This window comes from Bos grunniens, chromosome 17 (genome assembly GCF_055505025.1).
Source record: "Bos grunniens cultivar Pamir isolate PY7600 chromosome 17, Bosgru_T2T1.0, whole genome shotgun sequence".
NCBI lineage: Eukaryota > Metazoa > Chordata > Mammalia > Artiodactyla > Bovidae > Bos > Bos grunniens.
Genome location: NC_141181.1, coordinates 68891740 through 68918441, shown reverse-complemented (window position 1 = coordinate 68918441; position 26702 = coordinate 68891740). Strand labels below are relative to the sequence as shown.

Below are 26702 nucleotides of genomic sequence, written 5' to 3'. Positions count from 1 at the left end.
GCTCCTGCCAAGGGAGCAGCCAAGGATGCCCGCAGGGTCCTCTTTGCGAGCAGTGTCTGCTTGGTACCCAGGCAGGTAGGCCAGGTCGGGACGAGAGTGGTCCTTGGTGAGGAGTCAGGCAGGAGGCCAGGGCTGCGGGACACGAAAGCAGTGTCTTCCGAAGGGCCGCTCCTGAGACGGTATGAGGGGCTTCCATTATCTGTGGGTGTGGGAAACTGGAAACCGAGGCTCCAGCAGACAAATGCCTTCTCACCTTAGACCCACGACAAAGAAGTGGTGCCGTGGGCATAACCTTGCTGGCCTGAGTGCAGGGCACTCGGCCACGCTGGCGAGGCCTGGGGGACACTCTCCTACCCTGCTGTGCAGGCCTCTGGAGCATCCGAGGCGAGCCCCCCGTGCTGCTTGTCCACGTGCCCCACCCCCAGCAGACCCCATCGGGCTGGGGCTCTACCAGCAGAACCGGTGCCTGGGGGCGGAGCCCAGGGAGGCTGAGACCACGCAGGTGCAGGAGCAGGGGCGCGTGGGGCAGGGGCAGGGCTTGGCAAACAGGACCCACCAGCACGACCTTGCCCCTTCAGAGCTACTGTCAGTGTAGACGTCTATGCAGCACGCAGCTGCCCCACACCTGGGTTTTTGTCCACATCTTCTGCAGCAGGTGGGGCAGGCCCTGTGACCATCTCCACTGTGCAGCTGAGGAAACAGAGACTCAGAGAAGGCAAGGGACTTGCCCCAAATCACACAGGCGGGCCAAGTCGTCTGGCCTCTGACATCCTGCTGCGCAGCGAGTGGCCCAGGAAAGCGCCCTCTTTCTGGCCGCCCTGCCGTGGCTTGGCACTCCACTGGCGCCACAGCGGCTGCGTCCGTTCCTGGGGGCCCGCCGAGCGAGGCCCTGTGCTGAGGCGCCACATTTGTTACAAGGCAAATCCTCTCAGCGGCTTCCAAGGGGACACAGTTTGCCCTCATTTTATAGGGGGCGGAAAGGAGGCGCCCACCAGCAAGCTGAGACATTCACCCAAGGCCACGCGGCTGGAGCCAACACTACAGCCCAGGTCCTATTTCTCTTCTTAGAAAATTGAGATATAGTTCGCATACCGTAACAGTTACCATTTTTTTTTAAGTATGAGAGAAGCAATTTTATTAAATGAACTCATTTACCTGGCACTTTGAATTGGGCAGAGAAAAATATATGCACTGCATAAAAAGAATCACATCCTCCGACTTCCCTGGTGGTTCGGTGGTAAAGAATCTGTCTGCCAGTGCAAGGGACGCGGGTTTGATCCCGGGGCCGGGAAGATCGCATGTGCCGCGGGGCAGCTGAGCCCGAGAGCTCTAGAGCCCGTGCTCCTCAACGAGAGGAACCACTGCACAGCTTCAGGTCCCAACCTGACGATCCAGCACTAAACATCCTCCGTATGTCCCCCAGACATCTTCCAGGTCTTTTTCACTCTCTAAAAACCGCAGAAGAGTGACGGGTGCCACTGCCAACCCGCGCTGGCAACCCGGGAGCAGCAGCTCTGGGTGGTGGGTCTGCTCACAGAGCTCTCCCAGGACCTGGTGGAGATGTCCGTGCGAGCTGGGTCTGGCAGGGGGACTGAGAGTCAGGTGAGCTCCTGGGGGCGGAGGCTGGCTAGGAGCCTGTCAGGAAGCGGTGGCCCAGGCTGCTGCCCAGGTAAAGCAATGAACTTCAACCCAAGCACGGATGACGGGGCATTCCGTCTGGAACGAGGGTCGATGTCCGCCGTGTGCTCCTTGGACGCCAGGCGTTGAGCGTGGCCTCCCCTGGTCCTCCTGGCTGCCCTGTGGAGAGGGTGTCAGAAGAGACAGGCAGAGAGGGCTAGGGACTCGCTCAGGGTCACACAGGCAGAAACGGCACTCAAGCCCAGGCCCGTGCGATTCTGGGCTGTGACAGCAACTGATTGATTGGCTATGTGCTGCTTGTGAAATGAACACGGTTTTTCTTAGGAAACAAACATATGGTCGCCAAAGGGGAACGGTGGGTAAAGGGGATAAATTACAAGGATGGGATTAATTTGTAACTACAAATACAGGAAAAATAAACAATCAGTAAGGACCTACTTTAGCAAGGGTGGTGTACTAAACACTCTGTAATAACTGATATGTGAAAAAAAAAGAAAAAAAAAAACGCAGAGATGAATAGATATATGTATAGGGATAACTGAATAAGATTCTGTACACCAAACATAACAAACACAACATTGTAAGTCAACTTTACTCCTAAAAAGATAAACCCTGGAGCTTCCCTGATGACTCAGGGGTAAAGAATCTGCCTGCCAATGCAGGAGACAGGGGTTCAGTCCCTGGTCCTGGAAGCTCCCACATGCGGTGGAGCAGTTAAGCCCTGCACCACAGCTACTGAGCCTGTGCTTTAGCACCCGGGAGCCGCAACTGCTGAGCCCACGAGCCGCAACTGCTGAAGTCCAAGTGCCCTAGAGTCCATGCTCCGCAACAGGAGAACTGCAAAATGAGAAACCCAAGACCCATCACTAGGGAGCAGCTCCTACTTGCCGGAGCTAGAGAAAAGCCCGGGCAGCACCGAAGACTCAGCAGAAACGAATAAATGCATTAAAAAAAAATAATTCAAAAAAAGAAAGACCAAGAAGTAACGAGACACTTTCCAAATTTCCACCCTTAATTTACAACCAGGGAACTAGGAGGACTAAGCTAAGGTTCCAGTTACCGTGAGTTAGACATGAGGATATCCTGCCATCTTGTGGCCATTTCCCACAATGGCACCCTTAAAAATATTCAATGAGCACCTCACATTCACAAGGACTGCTCGGGTGTAAATGATAACCTGCCCTTAGAAAATTGACGTGAGTAACTAATCACAAATAATTAGAAACTGGACAAACTATCAGGAACAAAATTTCAACAGTAAATTCTACTCACACTGTTTACAAAAAAAGGGCATGAAAAAATCACGAATTATAGATAAGCATATCAGAACCACAGTGAGGGGTCAACTCTGAATCAGTGCGAAAGGCATCATCAAAAATCAACAAGCAATAAGTGGTGGAAAAGGCATGAAGAAAAGGGAACCCTTTTATGATCTAGTGGCATGTGCATGTAGAATCAGTATAGAGAGGAGTATGGAACTGTCTTTAAGAGACAGAAAGAGAGCTACTCTGAGATCCTGCAGGCCCACTCTGAAGAGCATTTGAGGAGAAAAATAGACTTTGAAAAGGCACATGAAGCCAAGTGTTCACTGGACTAGAATTTCAATAGCCAACAGATAGAAGCCAACAAAATGTTTACAGAGAGATGAATGGATAAAGAAGAGACATGTGTACACAGTACAGTGTGACTCAGGTAGGAAAAACAGGTTTAAAAATGTGATTTTCAGGAATACAGATAAAACTATCAATAATCAAACTAAGTGAAGAAAGTCAGAATCAAAAAAAGACGAATATCATATCACTTATAAGTAAAATCTAAAAATGCACACCAGTGAATTAATTGAGAAAATGTAAGCAGACTCAGAGACTTAAAAAACAAACTTCCGGTTACTAAAGGAGAATGGAGGGGGCAAGGATAAATTCAAAAGTTTAGATTTAACATATATCATTCCATATAAAAGAGATAGTCAACAAGAACCTAGGTATACCAAGGGAGTTCAACGCTCTTGTAATAACCTATATAGGGAAAAACTTCGAATCTGAATAGATATATGTATATGTAAAATTGAAGACATATTTTCTACAACTACAACCACCACCATCTTGTATATCCATGTTACTACAATAAGGAATAAAAGTTAATTTAATTAAAAAAGAGGGATGCACACACAAGCTTTTGGGTATTTATTGTGGCACTGCTGCTGCTGCTAAGTCGCTTCAGTCGTGTCCGACTCTGTGCGACCCCAGAGATGGCAGCCCACAAGGCTCCCCATCCCTGGGATTCTCCAGGCAAGAACACTGGAGCGGGTTGCCATTTCCTTTTCCATTGCATGAAAGTGAAAAGTGAAAGTGAAGTCGCTCAGTCGTGTCCGACTCCTAGCGACCCCATGGACTGCAGCCTACCAGGCTCCTCCGTCCATGGGATTTTCCAGGCAAGAGTACTGGAGTGGGGTGCCATTGCCCTCTCCGTATTATGGCACATGCCACTTTAATTTTACAATCCCAAATCAGGACTTTAAGGCTCGCGATGCTGAAAGAACCGTAGTTGGGCACGAGGAAATTCTGCCACCTTGTGGCCATTCGTTGAAACAGCAACCTGAAAATTAATGCTTATGGGCTCTTGGTAATCACACTGTGTGGTGTTGGAAGAGAGGCTTGAGAGTCCCTAGGACTGCAAGGAAATCCAACCAGTCCATCCTAAAGGAAATCAGTCCTGAATATTCATTGGGAGGACTGATCCTGAAGTTGAAACTCCAATACTTTGGCCACCTGATGAGAAGAACTGACTCATTTGAAAAGACCCTGAGGCTGGGAAAGATTGAAGGCAGGAGGAGAAGGGGGTCACAGAGGATGAGACGGTAGGATGCCATTAAGGACTCAATGGGAGTTTCAGCAAGCTCAAGGTGTTGGTGATGGACAGGGAAGCCTGGTGTGCTGCAGTCCATGGGGTCTCAAAGAGTCAGACACGACTGAGCGACTGAATTGAACTGAATATTCACAAAAACTGCTGGGCTCCAAATTATACCTGCCTTCAAACAATTTCTAGGGTTAAGCAATAAAAAATAAAATACTGAAAATCAGCACAAACTGTCAAGAATAAGATATCCATAGGTAAATATGATTCATAATGTTTTTTTTAAAGCACATACAAAGTTGCTCAATATAGACAATTATTAGAGATGTGAAAATCAAAAGTATAATGAGATATCACTTTCAAGAAGTCAAAAATGCCATTATCAAAATATCTATACACAAGAAAAGCTAGCGTGGGCTTAAGAAAAGGAACCCTTTCATGGTGCTGGTGGGATGTAATTGGTAACAGGTATAAGAGGGGCAAGAGACTCAGGTTCGATTCCTGGGTGGGGAAGTTCCCCTGGAGATGGAAATGGAAACCCACTCCAGTATTTTTGCTGGGAAATCCCATGGACAGAGAAGCCTGGCAGGCTGCAGTTCATGGGGTTGCAAAGAGTCAGACATGACTGAGCATGCACGCATTATCAGGACCAGTGAATTAATTCAGAAAACATAATCAGAGACTTAAAAAACAAGCTTCTGGTTACCAGTGAAGAAAGAAAGGGACAAAAGAGAAATAAGGAGGTCGGAATAAGCAAATGCAAACTGCTGCTGCTGGGCTGCTAAGTCGCTTCAGTCGTGTCCGACTCTGTGCCACACCATAGACGGCAGCCCACCAGGCTCCCCCGTCCCTGGGATTCTCCAGGCAAGAACACTGGAGTGGGTTGCCATTTCCTTCTCCAATGCGTCAAAGTGAAAAGTGAAAGTGAAGTTGCTCAGTCGTGTCCGACTCCTACGGACTCCATGGACTGCAGCCTACTAGGCTCCTCCGTCCATGGGATTTTCCAGGCAAGAGTACTGGAGTGGGGTGCCACTGCCTTCTCCAAACTATTCCATGTTAAACAGACAAGGAACAGAGACCTACGTATACCAAGGAAGGTCTATCAACACCCTGCGATATCATACCTGGGACAAAAATCTGAAGAAGAATACATGCTTGTATATGTATAACTGAAAAAAGATTCTGTACACCTACAACACACACAACATTTTGTATTCTTGTTGCTACAATAAAAATTTAATATTAATTCAATAAAAGAAAGGAATAAGACAGAAGATTTTGGGTGGTGGTCCTGGCACATTCCACTCTACAACTCCAAAACAGGATTTCCAATCGGACTCCAGTTGCCAGAGTAGGGCTACCCTTGTGGTGAAGAATCTGCCTGCAATGCAGCAGACCTGGGTTCAGTCTCTGGGTTGGGAAGAACCCCTGGAGAAGGGAACAGCTACCCATGCCAGTATTCTGCTCTGGAGAATTCCATGGACTGTATAGTCCCTGTGGTCGCAAAGAGTCGGACACAACTGAGCGACTTGGCTCCTCCACGTTTCACTTTGCCAGAGTAGCCACAGTTGGTCACAAGGAAATCCTGCCACCTTGTGGCCATTCCCCTCAATAGCAACCTGAAAACTATTGCTTATGGGCACTTAATATTGACATAAACTGCGAAGTTCTAAATTATACTTGCTCTCAAAAAATTTCCATGAGCAACTCATATAGCTCCAATGCTTTGGCCACCTGATGCAAACAGCCAACTCATTGGAAAAGACCCTGATGCTGGGAAAGCAGAAGGAGAAGAGGGCGACAGAGGATGAGATGGTTGGATGGCATCACTGACTCAATGGACGTGAGTTTGAGCAAGCTCTGGGAGATGGTGAAGGACAGGGAAGCCTGGTGTCCTGCAGTCCATGGGGTCACGAAGAGTCGGACATGATTTGGCGATTGAACAACAACAACAACTAATCAAAAAAAAATACTGAAAAAACAGCGTGAACTACTAAGAATAAGATATCAACAGCTAAACACAATTCATAACGTATTTTAAAAAGCACATGAAAAGTCACTCAATATGGACATTTATCAGAGATGTGAAAATCACAAGTATAACAAGATATTACCTTCGAGAAGTCAAAAAGGCCATTATCAAAATACCTACACAGAAGAAGAGCTACAGTGAGCTTAAGAAAAAAGGAACCCTTTTATGGTGCTGGTGGATACTATGATCAGGTCTCCCAGTTAGCGCATTGTTGCCTTGTGAAGTTGGGGAAGTTTTCCTCAGCCTCTCAGGGTTTCAGCGGGCTCATCTGTAAAGTGGGGGTTATGACCACCTGTTGAGTGCGTGCATGCGTGTGTGCTAAGTCACTTCAGTCATATTGGACTCTTTGCGACTCTATGGACTGTAGCCCACCAGGCTCCTCTGTCCACAGGATTTCCCAGGCAAGAATACTGGAGTGGGTTGCCATTTCCTTCTGCAGGAGATCTTCCCAACCCAGGGACTGAACTCCTGCCTCCTGCACTGGCAGGTGGGTTCTTTATCACGAGCCACCAGGGAAGCCCCACCTCCTCTTATCAGTAGCATATTCTTAGCTCTCCTGCCAGGCTTAGCTGCAGGAGAGAAGACCTAGGGCTCCAGGAAAGCAGGGAGAAATCCACTCTGTCCAGCGGTCTAGGTTTTCTCATCTTTCCTCGGGAACAGTCTTGGGATTGAACTGTTAGGAGAGTTCAGTGGGTTAATATGTGAAAACGCCTAGCACAGTGACTGGTCCCTGGTAACTGTTAGTAGCAGGAATATCATCCTTCACAGTTCAGGCTGGACATCACCTCCTCCAGGAAGCCATCCTGGTGTTATAACCGTCTCTGTTTATGTCTCTTCCGTGCTCCACCACAGCCCCAGGAAGGGATCGTGCTGCCTCTTGCTCACTGTTGTAGCCCCAGTGTGGCTGGCTTCATGTCAAATTTATTTTAGGTGAAAGAGTGGGACGGGTGAGAACACCTGTCCTGGGGCTTTGAGGCTGGTCCCTCAGCACTCCCACTCACACACTGGCTTGAACTCTTGGAGCTGCAACAACCCACCTCCCCGAGAAAGCGGGGCTGATGTAAGGAGGACATGAGAGCCTCTGCACGCCACCTGGCCCAGCACAGGTGTTCCATGAGCACCCACTGCTGCTCTGCAGTCTCCGCTCCAGCTACCCACAGCCCCAGCACAGCACCTGTCACGCTTGTGTCTGCTGCTCTGTCACCCTCGCCCGGCAAAACTGTAGAGTTAGCGAGCGCACAGCCTTTGCCTCAGCCCTGTGGCGGCCCCACACCCAGCCCAGGGCGTGCCTCAGAGCCGAGGCTTGGGCAAGGCTTCCCGAGGACTCAGACATCTGGCAGCTTTGCCATCCTGCTCCTCCATTGGCCCTGAATTACCTTTTCCTTCTGTCTTGGCCTGTGCAACTGTGTTCTTATTGGGCAAAACCTAGCATAAATGTCACCTTCCGCAGGGATGTCTTTCCTGAGCAAACTGACCCCGTGACTTCTGTCTCCTTGGAAATCTTCAAGCTCTGACTGCTTCCACTGAGAACCTGTCACTTTCACATAAGCTGTTCGTCTTGGTACCGTTAGGTTTCTCGGTTTGTGTCGTTGGCTAATTCTTCTCTTTCAATGGCACATACCCAGTGAAATTTCATTTTCCAAAGAGACTGATAGCATTTGCTAACATTTATCATCTGGAGAAGGTCTGATGGTTTCTCCAGACAGTCGTGCATAGTACACAGAATATGGCACATACATGTATGATTCTGTTTCCTGCCTTCTCCAGAAAATTATTTAAAAATGGAATAAGCTCTGTAATGTAGTTAATGGTATTATTTCAATGCCAATTTCCTGGGTTTTAGAAAATATTTATTTGGCTTGGCAAGTGGGATCTTTCACTGTGGCACATACAGTTGCTCCAGGACATGTGGGATCTTAGTTTTCTGACCGAGGATGGAACCTGCATCCCCTGCATAGGAAGGCAAAATCTTAACCACTGGACCATTAGGGAAGCCCCCAATTTCCTGGTTTTGATATTGTACCACCAATGCGTAAAATGTCACTATGGAGGGAAGCTGGGTGAAGGGGCCATGATACACTTCATGTACTATTTTTGCAATTACCTGAAAGTCTATAATTACTTTAAAAATATCATTCTATAAAAATATGTGAGGCTGATTAAACATATAAAACTATGTTAAATATTAAAATAATAATATCTGGATTAGATGGGACACACAGACTTGGCTGTGTGTGATTATTTATTATACATTATATAATATTTATTATACTTATACATACTGTATACTATATATACTATATTATATATATCGGAGAAGGCAATGGCACCCCACTCCAGTACTCTTGCCTGGAAAATCCCATGGAAGGAGGAGCCTATTAGGCTGCAATCCATGGGGTCGCTAAGAGTCGGACATGACTGAGCGACCTCACTTTCACTTTTCACTTTCATGCATTGGAGAAGGAAATGGCAACCCACTCCAGTGTTCTTGCCTGGAGAATCCCAGGGACGGGGGAGCCTGGTGGGCTGCCATCTATGGGGTCGCACAGAGTCGGACATGACTGAAGTGACTTAGCATAGCATAGCATATATTACAATTGTATTCATCTCACACACTAGTAAAGTAATGCTCAAAATTCTCCAAGCCAGGCTTCAGCAATATGTGAACCGTGAACTTCCAGATGTTAAAGCTGGATTTAGAAAAGGCAGAGGAACAAAGGCAGAGATGAAATTGCCAACATCCGCTGGATTGTCGAAAAAGCAAGAGAGTTCCAGAAAAACATCTATTTCTGCTTTATTGACTATGCCAAAGCCTTTGACTGTGTGGATCACAATAAACTGTGGAAAATTCTGAAAGAGATGGGAATACCAGACCACCTGACCTGCCTCTTGAGAACTCTGTATGCAGGTCAGGAAGCAACAGTTAGAACTGGACATGGAACAACAGACTGGTTCCAAATAGGAAAAGGAGTACGTCAAGGCTGTATATTGTCACCCTGCTTATTTAACTTATATGCAGAGTACATCATGAGAAACGCTGGGCTGGAAGAAGCACAAGCTGGAATCAAGATTGCCAGGAGAAATATCAATAACCTGAGAAATGCAGACGACATCATCCTTATGGCAGAAAGTGAAGAGGAACTAAAAGCCTCTTTATGAAAGTGAAAGAGGAGAGTGAAAAAGTTGGCTTAAAACTCAACATTCAGAAAATGAAGATCATGGCATCTGGTCCCATCACTTGATGGGAAATAGATGGGGAAACAGTGGAACCAGTGGCAGACTTTATTTTTTGGGCTCCACAATCACTGCAGATGGTGATTGCAGCCATGAAATTAAAAGACGCTTACTCCTTGGAAGGAAAGTTATGACCAACCTGCTGCTGCTGCTGCTAAGTTGCTTCAGTCGTGTCCGACTCTGTGAGACCCCATAGACGGCAGCCCACCAGGCCCCGCCGTCCCTGGGATTCTCCAGGCAAGAACACTGGAGTGGGTTGCCATTTCCCCCTCCAATGAGTGAAAGTGAAGTTGCTCAGTCGTGTCCGACTCTTAGCGACCCCATGGATTGCAGCCTACCAGGCTCCTCTGTCCATGGGATTTTCCAGGCAAGAGTACTGGAGTGGGTTGCCACTGCCTTCTCGGATGACCAACCTAGATAACATATTAAAAAGCAGAGATATTACTTTGCCAACAAAGGTCCGTCTAGTAAAGGCTATGGTTTTTCCAGTGGTCACGTATAGATGTGAGAGTTGGACTGTGAAGAAAGCTGAGTGCCGAAGAATTGATGCTTTTGAACTGTGGTGCTGGAGAAGACTCTTTCGAGTCCCTTGGACTGCAAGGAAATCCAACCAGTCCATCCTAAATGAGACCAGTCCTGGGTGTTCATTGGAAGGACTGATGCTGAGGCTGAAACTCCAATACTTTGGCCACCTCACACGAAAAGTTGACTTATTGGAAAAGACCCTGATGCTGGGAGGGATTGGGGGCAGGAGAAGAAGGGGATGACAGAGGATGAGATGGCTAGATGGCATCACCAACTCGATGCACATGAGTTTGGTTGAACTCCGGTAGTTGGTGATGGACAGGGAGGCCTGGCATGCTTCGATTCATGGGTTTGTAAAGAGTCCGACATGACTGAGCGACTGAACTGAACTGATACTTATACCCAATGTAAAATATATATACTATGTAAATATATATAACGTACAATACGTATTATATATAATATATTTTAATAAATGTTTCATATATTATAAATCACATATAAATTATAATATATATAGTATATACATATTATATAATAATTATTCTATATTGTGTATATATTATATATATCATATTATATAATATATATTACACATCACATTATATATATAATATAATATATAATTTATACATGTGTAATATATAATAATATATATTATATGTAACATGATGTGTATTATATTATATATTATATAATTTTTAAAATATATAAATTAATATTCTATATATACATAGATATATATATACATATATAAATACATACAAATATACACACATATATAAAATACATATATTATATATTATATTATATATAATGTTATATATTTTATATATAATAACTATATTTTAATATATGATTATAATATATATATAAACATATATATACATACATGTGCATTAGTTCAGTTCAGTTCAGTCGCTCAGTCATGTCCGATTCTTTGTGACCCCATGAATTGCAGCATGCCAGGCCTCCCTGTCCATCACCAACTCCTGGAGTTCACTCAAACTCAGGTCCATCGAGTCTGTGATGCCATCCAGCCATCTCATCCTCTGTTGTCCCCTTCTTCTCCTGCCCCCAATCCCTCCCAGCATTAGTCTTCTCCAATGAGTCAACTCTTCGCATGAGGTGGCCAAAGTACTAGTTTCAGCTTTAGCATCATTCTATACATAAAATATACATATTATATATAATATATATTATAAATATTATATTATATTATATATCACATATATTATATATCACATATATATTTAAATATATAAGTATTTATGTATTTATATATTATATTATGTTTATTATATTATATAAATATATAAAATATATTGTTTATTTATATATTATATATAATTATAAAATATATAATATATATTTATAAATAAATAAGCCATTTAGCAGCAGCATATTATATTATTTAATTATAAATAATACATAATATAATGTATTATATAATTTATATATATTATATTATATTATATTGTACATGCTGCTGCTAAGTCGTTTCAGTCGTCTCCGACTCGGTGCGACCCCATAGACGGCAGCCCACCAGGCTCCCCTGTCCCTGGGATTCTCCAGGCAAGAACACTGGAGTGGGTTGCCATTTCCTTCTCCAATGCATGAAAGTGAAAAGTGAAAGTGAAGTCGCTCAGTCGTGTCCGACTCTTAGCGACCCCATGGACTGCAGCCTACCAGGCTCCTCCGTCCATGGGATTTTCCAGGCAAGAGTACTGGAGTGGGGTGCCATTGCCTTCTCCATATTATACATAATGTATAATATTTTATTATAAATAAATATATTATATATTTTATAATTATATATAATATATAAACAAATGTAACATATTTACATATACATATATATAATGTATAATATAATATTATACATTTTATAATATTAAAAGACTAATGATAAAGTGCACAACTGTAGGGGACTGTTTTGAACCGTGGTGCCATCCATACTGGGGAATTCCATGCAGATACTGAAAAACACCAAGTAGAAATGTATTTATTGTTTTGGGAAACTTTTACCAATATCTTGATGAATTAAAAATACTGAATGGATATATTGAGTCTGGAAGGATATTTACCAAAATGTTAAACATTATTGTCTCAGGGTGGCAGGATTGTAGGATTTTTTAAATTTCCTTTTGCTTACTTGTATATTTCCATAATGCAAATATTATTTTAAATGTTTTTAAGAGGATGATCAGAAATTATCCAGGAGGAGGAGAAAGTTAATAGTACCAGAATTGGGAGTGAGATACCTATAGCGATCCTGGCCTGGCCGACCCAGCAAAACGGGAAATGGAACACTATGAAGTTCTCCTTGGAGGTGTGAGGTTTTCCGGATGACGCGGAATTCCCCGAAGGGCTGCTTCAAGCGGTAGGTTAGACTTACAGCTCTAGTTTAACTCTTCTTTTCACAGGTAAGTGATCTTGGGCAACACCGGCGCCTCTCAGAGACTGAGTTTTCCTGTTCGTAACACAGAAGGGAAGCCGACCTCAAAACAAAGAAGAAAAATAGACCTCAAAGTCTCTATGATCTTCTCCATCTCCATCATGTTATATAGGCTCAGTTCAGCTCAGTTCAGTCGCTCAGTCGTGTCTGACTCTTTGCGACCCCATGGACTGCAGCACGCCAGGCCTCCCTGTCCATCACCAACTCCCGGAGCTTACTCAAACTCACGTCCATTGAGTCCGGGATGCTATCTAACCGTCTCGTGGTATTTTTTGCTCGGCGGAGCAGCAACGTGTCGAGGGCGGAGTTAACTCAGACGCCCCGCCCCCTTGGCCCCGCCTCACTGCCCCCGCCCCCGCCCGGGTTGTACCCTTGACCCCGCCCCCAGCCTGTGCGTCCACCGGAAGTGCCCGCACGCGGGCAGCTCACTTCCGCCTGGCAGGTGACAGCCTCGGGGCTCCGAGCGTCCAGCGGCGCGGGCGCACCGGGAGAGCGGGAGGACAAGGCCGCGGACATTTTCCTGCCGCGTCGAGCCGCACCGTGGCGTCAGGAGCCGTTCGGACCTGCGGGTGAGGAAGCGGGGAGCCTGGCGAGGCCAGAGAAGAAGTGGGGCGGGGAGTCGGGAGTCTGAGGTGAGGGGTTTCTGGGGTCAAAGGTCACGGAGAGGACGGGGCGCTGGAGGGTCTAGGGTGGCTTCCCAGGCCGGGAGGAGGCAGAAGGGCTGCGGGTTCATTCATTCGCGCCTCCTTGGCCGCCGGCGTGCACCCCAGCCGTCCCAGGTCCGCAGTCCCTGCCGGGGCGCCCTCCCGTAGAGACTCCTAGACTTAGGCCCAGGGGAGCTTGCGCCTGGCCTGACAGGAAACTTCTCTTCGGGTCTTGGTTCCCCCTGCACACTCACCGCCGTGGCTATCCTGAGGCCTCCTCGTCGTCGTTAAGGGCCTTATCTCTTTGCCAAGGTTCAAAAAAAGAAAAATAAATTATGAAACGGCCTGGCGCCACCGCCTTTAGGGTGGGGTTGGACAGAGGATTGGTCTGTCCGTAGGCGCCTGACAGACGAGGTACCTGGGGACCCCTGTAATAACGCCAGAACTACTGATGGGAATGCTAGCTGCTGGTTATTGAGCTGTGTCCAGGCACCGTGCGTAGAATGCCGCATTTAAACTTCCCAGCAATCTTTGTGAGGCATCTACTATTATTATCCCCATTTTATCCATGAGGAAACTGAGGCGCAGAAAAGTTCAGTCACACCTGTAAGGTCAGTCGAGTAGTATGGATGAGTGCCAGGGTTCCTACCTGGGCTCACAGGGCCCTGCAGCCTGCTGAGACTGAAGCAAGGTTGGCGTTTAGGGGCTGATTAATATCTTTAGCCACCATTAAATTTATTTGCGTCTATAGAAAGATGTATTTCCCTGGAGAAGGAAATGGCAACCCACTCCAGTATTCTTGCCTGGAGAATCCCATGGACAGCGGAGCCTGGTGGGCTACAGTCCACAGGGTCGCAGAGTCGGACATGACTGAGCGACTGAACAACAGCCTCTACAGATGTAGCTTTCTTGCTTCTCATCTACCTTCCTAAGGAGCATTGATTCACTTTCTTTAGGATGAAATGGTCTTGCAGGCCATTGCTGTAACTGATTACTGTTCAGGCCGAGAAGGGACGTTTTTCCCAACTGTTGAGAACTGCGAGACATAAAACAGTCTAGCCACACAATGGATTTAAGAATATGCTGAACCTCTCTTGAGAGTGGTCGAGCTGCATTCTTTTTCAAGTAAGAGGAGGAACCACATGACCCCTAGGGTATCTTTTGGCCCTAGGTTCTTGAAGAGCATACCCAAGGCAAGGGCCTGAGTCTCTGAGAAAAGTGCAGGTCCCATGGCTTCATGACTGGAGAACACACATCTTGTCTGGGAGACAGTGAGGTGGCTTCATGGCCAGAGGACTAGGTCTTGTGAGTCTGAGCTTTACTCAGTTGCAGACATTCACTTGCTGCAGTTCTGCTTCAGTCTCCCTGACAGCAGCACAGACCTGCTGACTTCCTACCCACTCCTGGGTTTTACAAGCCTTAATGAACCTGTGAGGGTTTCCACACATGTATAAAGAAAGCTGGGGTATAAATATTACTGTGCAGTACCTGTTTTTAAACTCCACTGTCTGTTTTCCTAGTTCCATTGAATTCATAGAAACTTAATATTGTCACCTGATCCCCATCCCTCCAAGGCAGGATTTGAGCTGAAGTGACTCGTCACAGACGGTAGGAACAGGAGCAGCACTGAGTGTCTGGCTCCCTGCCCTGAGTTGAGCCCACCAGGCTCCTTTGACCCCTCAGGGCAGCTTCATGAAGAGTGGCTTCACGAATGTTCAAAGACTCAGATCCCTCAGACTTTGTATAAAGTTTAACTGTTGAGTGTGGTTTGAGTAGAGGCTTCACCTGAGCGACTTGAAGAGCTCAGTGGTGTGTGGAAAGAGCCTTCCTTGTCCCCCCATCTGTCAGCCGTGGATTCTCCTCCCAGTTCGGCAGCTTGTGGATTCTCCTCCCAGTTCGGCAGCTTCTTGGTAGTGTGACCCAGAGCCACCTTTACCTCAGCTCTACAGTAATCCGACCACCTTCCCCTCCGCCTCAGCACTGACTCGTGTGGAAGCTGGACAGGGACGTTTGTGCAGTCTGCTGTGGCGAGGGCCTTGACCCCAGGCAGTTGATGTTTCCTGGGGGCCTGGTTTCGGGGGGTGTTACTTCTCTCTGCAGACACCTTTGTGTACACAGGACTTCTCCCACCCTTCTTGTTTCACTTCCTTAAAGTGTTTAAGAACAAGTTCAGTCTGTTGGTCCTGCTAGCTCTGGGCTTGGACTTTCATCTTTTTCTAGTTATCCTCGAAGCCGTTGCATGACTTGCTTTGCTTACTTCCCGAAAACCCCCATTCTTGGCACCAAACTGTGATGTGCTAATGGTGAGCCAGCATGGCTTGGTTATGAGTTTTGAGCTCCAGTGTGTTTCCAAAAGCCAAAGGGGCTTCTGTTACTTGCAGGTATTTCTTTTTATGAATAGGTCTTTTTGCCTAAGATAGATCACTGATAAGTTTTCACAGCCCAGAAATGATTTTTGTGTTCTTTTTCTCTTCACACAGAGAGGAATGAATAGCTCCAGAGAGAAAATATTAATTAGGCAAGTGGGAAATCTTTTTAAAATAATTCTACTTGAGGGGACTTCCCTGGTGGCCTAGTGGTTAAGAATTTGCCTTGCAATGCAGGGGACTCCGGTTTGATCCCTGGTCAGGGAACTAAGATCCCACATGCCGCAGAGCAACTAAGCCCACACTCCACAACTAGAGAGTCCGTGGGTCGCAACAAAAGATCCCACGTGCTGCAGCTAAGACCCAGTACGACTGGATAAATACATATTTTTTAAACAGTTCTACTTGAATGTCCATCCGTGGACCCTCCTTGCTCTCGGCTGAAGCTCACATTTCGTGGCCTGGCCTGCTCGGCCTTTTGAGCTCTAGCCCCGCTGGGCTCTCCTGCCTCGTCTCTCCAGCTGCCCACTCCAGCCTCTCCCCGAGTGCAGGCAGATGCAGCTGCTCTCGGCTCCCGCCAGCCCAGCTGCTGGCCTGTGTGTCTCTGCTTTGTGCTGGCCCCGCCTCCTGGGCACAGGCTGCTGTCGCACACGCCCCTTTTTCCAGACCACTGCTTGGTGCTCCCCCTCTGATCTGCTCCCCCACCCCAACCACCTGCAAGCCTGAGCTGGATGTCTTGAGGCACTGGTCACAGTGTGTTGTCATTCTCTGTGTACTTGGCTGTCTTCTAAGTAAGCAGCTCTTAATCCTTGGAGAGGACTTATGTGAACTGTCTGTGTCTCCAGCACCTAGTGAAATATCTGGTGCATAGTAGGTGCTCAGTAAATGAATGAGTAAGTGGATATTGAATGCACTGAACTCTTAGGATTCCTGGGGAACTCAAAAGCACTTCCCAGATGATCTCCCATCCTTCCTTATATCACCCCAGGAGAGTCGGGAGAAATCCGCCCTGTGGTGGGATTAACTGGTCTCCAACTGCTGCTGCTACCAGAGTGCTCCAGGGCCTTCAGAGACCTGGGGGCTGGGGAGCAGCAGGGGGAGCCAGTGGTGACGGCTCTCCCTGTGTAGGAATAAAAGTGGCTAACGTTCATCAAGCTCCTGGTGGGCTGGACACCGTTGAGGGCTTTGTACGTATTCACTTGCCTTAGCCTCACTTACCCCTTAAGCACGTGACGTAGTAATTCTCGTGAGCTGTGGTATGGTTGTGCCTGTTAGGCTATGCAGACCCCTCGAGTGCCTGGGTTGTACCTGCTGGGGCCGCCTTTCCTTTCCCAACCCCTTGTTCTTGAATTGTCTCCTGCTTTTAATAGAGCTGAGGGAGGGCTTGGCTGTGGTTCTTCTCCCAAGCCTCATGCTTTTTGGGTTCTTTAGCGTTGGGCTTGACCTCTGACCTCTACTAAGAGAGTCTCCCTGAAGTTGGGAGGCCTCCTCCAGTTAGAGGAACGGTATGGCTGGTTGACTGCAGAGTGCCCAGAGTTCATCAGCCAGGATGTCTTAGTCACTGACCCTCTGTCTCCTCTGTGGACTTGAGCCACAAGCTGGTAGATTTGGAATTCAGGTCTCTAAAGCTTTAAAACCAAGCCTTCAGTATTGGTTTTCAGCACTGAAGACATTTGTTACAGCTGAGCTCTGTAGAGTACTCAACTTGGGTGGCACATACTTTTTATCACACCCTAATAGCTTTTAGGGTCCTAAGCTTATTCAGAGTAGAAAGACAAAATTTCGTTATAGCCAGGTATAAGAGGAGTCTGTCTCTGCGGTCCTCACTCTCTGATCTCTAAGGGCTGGGTGGCTGGGTGTTGAGACACTGAGGTCAGAGCCTTTGTATGTCTTCACATTCACTCATTCATTCAGTATTTATTGAGCCCTGCTGTGTGCTTGGCACTGGGCTGAATGTGGTGGCAGGTAAACAAGCCACACAGTTTCTGCCCTTGGGTTGCTTACCACATTGCAATGGGGGAGAGACCAAGAAGAAATAGAGAACAGACGTAATAATTACAAAAATGGGCAAGTCACGAGGGAAACGAGGCACAGCTGCTTCCTCTGGTTAGAGCATAAGCCAGATCTCAGGACACTTGTTTAAAACTCTCCAGGGACTCAGCTCCTTCAGAGTAAAAGCCGGAGTCCTGACCTTGACCTGTAAGGCCCCATCCATCCTCCCCTGACCTCATGACCTGCTGCTACTTCATAGTACTCTGTTCAGGCCATACTGCCTCCCCGCTATTCCTCAAACAGGCCGGGCACACTCCCACCTTTGCAGTATTTTCTGTGCCTGGAAGGCTCTTCCCAGGCAGTACCACCTGTCACCTTCTCAGGAGGCCTTTTGTGGCCACCCTGGTTAAATCTCAACCTCGCACTCCCCCTCCCCCACACCGCCTGTCCTTGTTTTCCTTTTCTCCACAGCATTTTTCACGGTCTGAGATTCTATATGTATATTAGTCATTTATCTTGCTTATCGTTCCAGTCTGCCATTAGGATGTAATCTCTATGAGGGGAAGAGTTTTTGTCTGTTTAATTCACTGCTTCATCCCCAGCATACAGACCTGTGTATGACTCGGTGAATGTGTGACTAGGAGCACTGGGCTACGAGGACAGAAAAATACCTATTTAGTGCGTGCAGGGGTGGTGTCTTTGAAGTGACGTCACCTAAGCTGAGATTTGAAGGATGAGTCTAATCCAGGCAGAAGGATCAGCAAGTAGAAGGCAGTGAAGAGCTTGGCAACTAAAGGAACCAGGAAGAAGGCCCCTGGCCTCCGTGGGCCAGGAGGGTTGCAGGCAGAGGGGAGGGCCTCCCTGAGCTCGCATCATAGCCGGTGTCAGGGCCCCCTCCACCCACCTTCCCCAGCATTTGTACCCTAACTTCCTGCAGCTCTGGTCGCGCTCTGAGCTGGTGCCCAGGGCAGGGGATGGTGATCTGAGAGAAGTGGCCTGAAGATTTCTCCCGTTGGAGATGCTGCGACCTGATCTTCTACCCGTTGCCCTTTCTTCTCTCTCTTATCGCATATTTATTTACCTTCCATCGGAGAAGGCAATGGCACCCTACTCCAGTACTCTTGCCTGGAAAATCCCATGGATGGAGGAGCCTGGTGGGCTGCAGTCCATGGGGTCGCGAAGAGTCGGACATGACTGCGCGACTTCACTTTCACTTTTCACTTTCATGCATTGTAGAAGGAAATGGCAACCCACTCCAGTGTTCTTGCCTGGAGAATCCCAGGGACGGGGGAGCCTGGTGGGTTGCTGTCTATGGGGTCGCAGAGTTGGACACCACTGAAGTGATTTAACAGCAGCAGCAGCAGTGGCTGAAAATGAACCAGGGTGTTTGGCAGTCTCAATTTCAATTTTGTCAAAATAGCTTGACAATCAGAACAGATGGAGCTCCGACCCTGGCACACCCCATGAAATGAACATTGGGAGGCTGCCCTTTAGCTGAGGTTGGCTTACATAAAATTTCCCCAAGAGAAGTTAGCCCTAGTCTTTTGCATATTGACTGAGCACCTCCTGCTTGCCCTGCGCCCGTCCAGGAGCTAGGGACGTAGCAGGGAATGGAATGGACAAATCCTCGTCCATGGAATTTCATTATGGAGGGAGAAACAGGTAATATAAATGTGTTTCTATAACAAAGGCTAGACTGTGGGGTAGGAGGGAGAGCGGAGAGCATGGCCTCCTCGAACCCTGAGAAGAGAGTGTTTCACGGGGGAGGGAATGGTCAGTGGCGCCCAGTGCCTGTTAGCATGAGACTTGGCGTTTGATGAGATTACCACATCTGCTGGCAGGCCCAGCTCACCCTGGCATCCAGGGCTATCTTTGAATCTCATCCTTTCCCGCCCAGGCTCACCTGCTCCTTTCCCTGCCAAGACCCTGCCTTCAGACTCCTAAGCACGTGCACTTGTTTTGGCCCTGGATGTGTCACTCCTCTGTCAGCATCTCTCATCCTCATGTTTAAATGGGTTACTGGAGAATCAAATGACAGGGGCCATAGATTAGCACAGAGCCCATGTCCCAGCCAGTGTTTGTGTTGGTTTCAGGTCGCTCAGTCGTGTCCGACTCTTTGCGACCTCATGAATCACAGCACGCCAGGCCTCCCTGTCCATCACCAACTCCCGGAGTTCACTCAAACTCATGTCCATCAAGTCGGTGATGCCATCCAGCCGTCTCATCCTCTGTCGCCCCCTTCTCCTCCTGCCCCCAGTCCCTCCCAGCATCGGAGTCTTTTCCAATGAGTCAACTCTGCATGAGGTGGCCAAAGTACTGGAGTTTCAGCGTTAGCATCAGTCCTTCCAATGAACACCCAGGACTGATCTCCCGGCAGTCTTGATTCCAGCTTGTGCTTCTTCCAGTCCGGCATTTCTCATGACGTACTCTGCATATAAGTTAAATAAGCAGGGTGACAATATACAGCCTTGACGTACTCCTTTTCCTATTTGGAACCAGTCTGTTGTTCCATGTCCAGTTCTAATTGTTGCTTCCTGACCTGCATACAGATTTCTCAAGAGGCAGGTCAGGTGGTCTGGTATTCCCATCTCTTTCAGAATTTCCCTCAGTTTATTGTGATCCACACAGTCAAAGGCTTTGGCATAGTCAATAAAGCAGAAATAGATGTTTTTCTGGAACTCTCTTGCTTTTTCGACGATCCAGCGGATGTTGGCAATTTGATCTCTGGTTCCTCTGCCTTTTCTAAAACCAGCTTGAACATCAGGAAGTTCCTGGTTCACGTATTTCTGAAGCCTGGCTTGGAGAATTTTGAGCATTACTTTACTAGCGTGTGAGATGAATGCAATTGTGAGGTAGTTTGAGCATTCTTTGGCATTACTTTTCTTTGGGATTGGAATGAAAACTGACCTTTTCCAGTCCTGTGGCCACTGCTGAGTTTTCCAAATTTGCTGGCATATTGAGTGCAGCACTTTCACAGCATCATCTTTCAGGATTCGAAATAGCTCAACTGAAATTCCATCACCTCTACTAGCTTTGTTCATAGTGATGCTTTCTAAGGCCCACTTGACTTCACATTCCAGAATGTCTGGCTCTAGGTCAGTGATCACACCATCGTGATTATCTGGGTTGTGAAGATCTTTTTTGTACAGTTCTCCTGTGTATTCTTGCCATCTCTTCTTAATATCTTCTGCTTGTTAGGTCCATACCATTTCTGTCCTTTATCGAGCCCATCTTTGCATGAAATGTTCCCTTGGTATCTCTGATTTTCTTGAAGAGATCTCTAGTCTTTCCCATTCTGTTGTTTTCCTCTATCTCTTTGCATTGATCGCTGAGGAAGGCTTTCTTATCTCTCCTTGCTATTCTTTGGAACTCTGCATTCAGATGTTTATATCTTTCCTTTTCTCCTTTGCTTTTCGCTTCTCTTCTTTTCACAGCTATTTGTAAGGCCTCCCCAGACAGCCATTTTGCTTTTTTGCATTTCTTTTCCATGGGGATGGTCTTGATCCCTGTCTCCTGTATAATGTCACGAACCTCCGAACCTCCATCCATAGTTCATCAGGCACTCTATCTATCAGATCTAGTCCTAAAGGACTATTTAAATTTCTCACTTCCACTGTATAATCCTATTTCTTACTTCCACTGTATAATCATAAGGGATTTGATTTAGGTCATACCTGAATGGTCTAGTGGTTTTCCCTACTTTCTTCAATTTCAGCATGAATTTGGCAATAAGGAGTTAATGATCTGAGCCACAGTCAACTCCTGGTCTTGTTTTTGCTGACTGTATAGAGCTTCTCCATCTTTGGCTGCAAATAATATAATCAATCTGATTTCAGTGTTGACCATCTGGTAATGTCCATGTGTAGAGTCTTGTGTTGTTGGAAGAGGGTGTTTGCTATGACCAGTCATTCTCTTGGCAAAGCTCATTAGGCTTTGCCCTGCTTCATTCCGTATTCCAAGGCCAAATTTGCCTGTTACCCCAGGTGTTTCTTGACTTCCTACTTTTGCATTACAGTCCCCTATAATGAAAAGGACATTTTTTTGGGGTGTTAGTTCTAAAAGGTCTTGTAGGTCTTCATGGAACCGTTCAGCTTCTTCAGCGTTACTGGTTGGGGCATAGGCTTGGATTACTGTGATACTGAATGGTTTGCCTTGGAAATGAACAGAGATCATTCTGTCATTTTTGAGATTGCATCCAAGTACTGCATTTCGGACTCTTTTGTTGACCATGATGGCTACTCCATTTCTTCTAAGGAATTCCTGCCAGCAGTAGTAGATATAATGGTCATCTGAGTTAAATTCACCCATTCCAATCCATTTCTAGAATGTCAACATTCACTCTTGCCATCTCCTGTTTGACCACTTCCAATTAGCCTTGATTCATGGACCTAACATTCCAGGTTCCTATGCAATATTGCTCTTTACAGCATCGGACCTTGCTTCTATCACCAGTCACATCCACAACTGGGTATTGTTTTTGCTTTGGCTCCATCCCTTCATTCTTTCTGGAATTATTTCTCCACTGATCTCCAGTAGCATATTGGGCACCTACTGATCTGGGGAGTTTCTCTTTCAGTATCCTATCATTTTGCCTTTTCATACTGTTCATGGGGTTCTCAAGGCAAGAATACTGAAGTGGTTTACCATTCCCTTCTCCAGTGGACCACATTCTGTCAGACCTCTCCACCATGACCCGCCCATCTTGGGTGGCCCCACAGGGCATGGCTTAGTTTCTTTGAGTTAGACCAGGCTGTGGTCCGTGTGATCACATTGGCTAGTTTCTGTGATTATGGTTTCAGTGTGTCTGCCCTCTGATGCCCTCTTGCAACACCTACCGTCTTACTTGGGTTTCTCTTACCTTGGACGTGGGGTATCTCTTCACGGCTGCTCCAGTAAAGTGCAGCCGCTGCTCCTTACCTTGGACGAGGGGTATCTCCTCATGGCCGCCCCTCCTGACCTTGAACGTGGAGTAGCTCCTCTCAGCCCTCCTGCGCCCATGCAGCCACCGCTCCTTGGACGTAGTGTAGCTCCTCTCGGCCGCTCCTGCAGCATCGTGTTGGTTTAGTGATTCTGTATTCACTTTGTATTGCTGGCATCTTGTGGGTCTTCTCCATATCACCTTCACCCCTCCCTTTCCAAATCTGATACATCTTTTCACATCCCGCCAAGCCCCTGTGAATCCAGAAGGGCTTCCTTTGAGGCCCCACCCATTTCAAAGTCTGAGCTTTGGTGGGTGTTATCTGGAGGGCATGATTTCTTGGCTGTTCCTCTGAAGTCTGTCCCCTGCCCTTGGAACCTGAAAGAGCCAGCAGGGAAAGACTGCTTTGTCTGCTGTGTGTGTGTGTGTGCTCCTGTGTGGGGCAGAGCCCCAGGCTATATCCAAAATGAGACAGATTTTCAGAAGGTGTTCCCAATGTATAGGCAGGAAAACCAAGGTCTTGGGAGCCTAGTTCTGTAGTTTCTGATCCTGTCTTCTCATCTGCATTAATTTAAAGACTGTTTAGAAGAAATCCCTATTATTTTGTGTTTAAGGAACTTTTCTTTACTTCGCAGCAGATCTTGCCATGCATTGCTGTTTGCTTGGAGGTTAGTTGAGAACCAGCGCTTGTTGCTAGAATTCAGTCCTGGAGACTCAGTTGATAGCACGCTGCCCGTGCCGTTTGCCTGCTTGCGGTTCCTTTTCGTTTTGAGACTTCAGTTGTTAGTGGGTCTCAGAAGATGGACTTTGACTAATCAGTTTTCATCCAGATCCCAGGAGGCCCGTAATTCAGTGAGCTCACCCAGACGGGCTTTTGCTGGGCACGTTACCAAACTTGACGTTTAGGGCCCGCTGGATGGGCTGGCCCTAAAACAACCTGTAATTCAGCCTTCGAGGGACTCGGCAGGGATGTGTGGCAACATACTTCACGTACCATTTAGCCTGGAGTGTGTGTGTTTCTGCCAGGGCTTCATCAGAGAGGAGGAGTCGCCTCTCTGGACACGGTGGGACACACGTGGCTTCATTGTGGGGCTCGGGTAGAGAGTGTCAGTGCTACCAGTTTCCAGCTGTGTGACTCCAGACAAATGCCTTGACCCCTCTGGGCTGTAGTTTCCCCATCTGTAAACTTGGGATATTATCAGTACCTTCTCCACAGATCACTGTGAGGATTACGCGTAAAACTATGTTGTTTCTGGCCCACGGCGTGTGACAGATGGCTGTCATTGCCACAGCTACTGCCACCTGTGTTTCAAATCTTGTTCCAAACCCAAAGAAGAGTACGGCTTACTTTCTCGGAGCAATTGAGCTGGCTCGAAAGAGCCGATCTGAGTTGGGGGATTACATCGTCTCAGAGAGAAAGTCTGAAATCTGGTTTCTCTACCGCTGACTCACCTTTTAATCTTCAAGGTGGCCTTACCTGCCTCCCTGTCAGTAATGTGAACTTTAGTACTCACCCGTGAGGATCTTTTCCTTCTGCAAAGGGGACTGTCAGACAGGCGAGGAGCGATGAGTAGAATTACTGGGGCAAGTAGGATCATTGTCTCTGGTAAACACCGTCTGTGTTAAATGGGATAATGGACACAAACCTTTGTTGTTTGTGTCCAGACTTGACGTGGCATGGCAGGAGTGGGGGGATATCATGAAATGAATCAACTTCTGCCCTTGAGACAGAACTGAAACAGCAAAACGTGGTTTGGTTAAAGTTTGGGTTTTGTGTTCCAAGAGATGGTGGCACTCCCCTCGCCCCTTCTGTCCACTCCCCTACCTGAGTCTTGACTGTCCTTGAGCCAACACTTGCCTCAGAGCAGGCTTCTGAAAGCCATTCCTCAGGCAAGGTTAACAGTCACAGTTTCAGCACTGAAGCTGGAAGCTAGCAGCCCAGACTTCTGGGGATCGGTTTTCCCTGCCTGAATATCCTTGAACTCAGAGGTGGGTCTTGGAGCCGGCTCAGACCTCGTCAGATGCTCTTTCCCCGTCTCCTTTCCTGAATTTCTCTGGCTGCGCCCACTGACAGGCTCTGACTTTCTCCTGGCTCTGTCCCTGGGTGCTGACGGCGTGCTGCGCAGGCACTGCCAGCTTCACGCTTCTCGGCCGACTGCAGAGCGGGAGTTGCTCAGACATGAATCATTGCCCAAAACCAGGATAGCCCTCTCCCTGGCCGTCGGCCGGCCGTCTGGGGAGCTGCTCGGCCTGTTGGCACTCTCCCTCCTACTGAAGATGTAACGGGGCCTGCTGGCCCTGCTGCCTTCTGAGCTGGTTTTCTTTTTTGTCCCCTTGGAAATGTTTTCTGTTGTGTTCTGTGAACGATCGTGCTCCGTTTCTCTTGTTTGATGCCCAGGAAGACTGGTGAGGAAGTGGGTTTCTCCTCTAGCAGGGGATCCTAGAACGTGAGATGCCAGAGGGACTCGGTCATTTAAACTTTGTTTTCAAACTTTTCTGTGGAATGGTGGGGTATCCGAAGGGCCCCTGGTGAGGAGGGAGAGAAGTGGGCATAGTGGAACGAGCCAGCCTCTGTGCCCTCACCCTCCCTTCAGCCAGAGCAGGTCCACTTTTATTTTAAACAATTTCAAAATGGGATGGTGGCGGGATGGGATGCAGCTTGAAAGGCCAAGGATCTGGTTGAATTCTCCCTTGACAACTGGAGAAAGGAAGGCCTAGAGGTGGGGGAATCTGCCCAGGGTCACTCAGCTGCTGGTAGCAAGGCTGGAGTTCCTGGCCAGCCGTCTCAGCTTTGGATCAGTCTTGCCATGTTTGCAGAACGTTAACTGCAAAGCCTTATGTTCCCAGTTCGCCCAGTCATCACCGTCTGGCACTCATCAAGGAGTCCTGTTGTTTTGATCTGTTATGAGCCCTTGGTTTTCTAGCTGCTCTGGGAACCTGTCTTTCATTTTGCCTGCAAACATTTGGTGAACTCCTGGAATGTGCCAGACGTCGTGCTGGTCACTGGGTTGACAGCATCAGACAGGACAGATCCTGAATAGAGCCGTGAGGAGGGCTGTGGAGCAGTGCGCAGGGTGGTTGAGCGAGCTGCCGAGCAGGCTGCTGCCCATCTGGCTCTGGAGGGGCTCGTCTGGGGCAGCCTGAAGGGGGAGCCTGGGGTGGGGGGCGGGGAGTGCTTTGGATTAGACACGGCATAGTTTTCTAAACTGCATTATATTGAAAAGAGACGATCCGTGCACAGGACATGAAGCTCCCAGGGTAGACAAGGTAAGCAGTGAGAGGCCAGTCTCTTGCTCGTCCAGCTTTCTTTCTCGAGGAAACCTCTGTCAACTTCTGGTTTTTATTTTTAATTGATGGTCACGGGCACTTAAACATTGTATTTGCTTATCATTCTGGCCGTCCCAGGCCCTCGTTGCTGTGCAGGCTTTGCTCTAGGCATGGTGAGTGGGCGCTGCTCTCTAGTTGCGACACGTGAGATCTCATCGTGGTGTCTTCTCCTCTCATGGAGCGTGGATTCTGGAGCGCTCAGGCTTCAGTAGTTGAGACGCTGGTGCTCAGTGGTTGCAGCCCGTGGGCCCTGGAGCGCAGGCTCAGTAGTTGTGGCACATGGACTTACTTGCTTCTCAGCATACGGGGTCTTCCTGCAGCAGGGATCGAACCCGTGTCCCCGGCATTTGCAGATGGATTCTTCACCACCAAGCCACCAGGGAAGCCCTCAACTTTTCTTATTTACCCTCAAGGATTGTCCATGCATTTGCAAACACTTGCGTATTTCTGTTTTATTAATATTTTAATTGTTAATAGAAATCCAGTTTTTCATCTTGCTCTTTTTCACCTAATAGCTTAGAGAGTATTGCACACAGGTATGTGCAGCACTGCCTCATTCTTTTTCATGATTGCACGGTATTCCCCAATTCTGTACCCAGTACTGTAATTTTTTAAACTAGCCACTTTCAACTAAAGTTAACCTCAAAAAAAATAAATAAATAAATAAAGTTAACCTCAGCTCAGTTAATTCTAGTGTGAAGTCACTCAATCATGT

The 26702-nt window shown here is 47.4% G+C and overlaps 1 protein-coding gene and 1 long non-coding RNA gene across 5 annotated transcripts in view; one reads left to right on the top strand and one right to left on the bottom strand.

The window, feature by feature from the left end:
- Positions 1-1106: 1106 nt before the first annotated feature.
- Positions 1107-13062, bottom strand: LOC147355728 (uncharacterized). 2 transcript variants are annotated; one of them, XR_015144738.1, is made up of 2 exons: positions 12547-13062; positions 1107-1797 (listed from the first exon to the last, which is right to left on the bottom strand). It is a non-coding gene; the product is annotated as an uncharacterized LOC147355728 (long non-coding RNA). The 2 variants fall into 2 exon arrangements; XR_015144739.1 differs by lacking the exon at positions 1107-1797 and adding an exon at positions 12032-12261 and having other exon boundaries at positions 12547-13029.
- A 131-nt stretch (positions 13063-13193) lies between these two features.
- The window catches only part of AP1B1 (adaptor related protein complex 1 subunit beta 1), a 48264-nt gene continuing 34755 nt past the window's right edge, over positions 13194-26702 (top strand). For all 3 annotated transcript variants that reach the window (XR_015144716.1, XM_086348530.1, XM_086348528.1), the window contains exon 1: positions 13194-13309. The gene's annotated coding sequence lies outside the window, so the exon portion shown is untranslated. The remainder of the gene's footprint in view (positions 13310-26702) is intronic.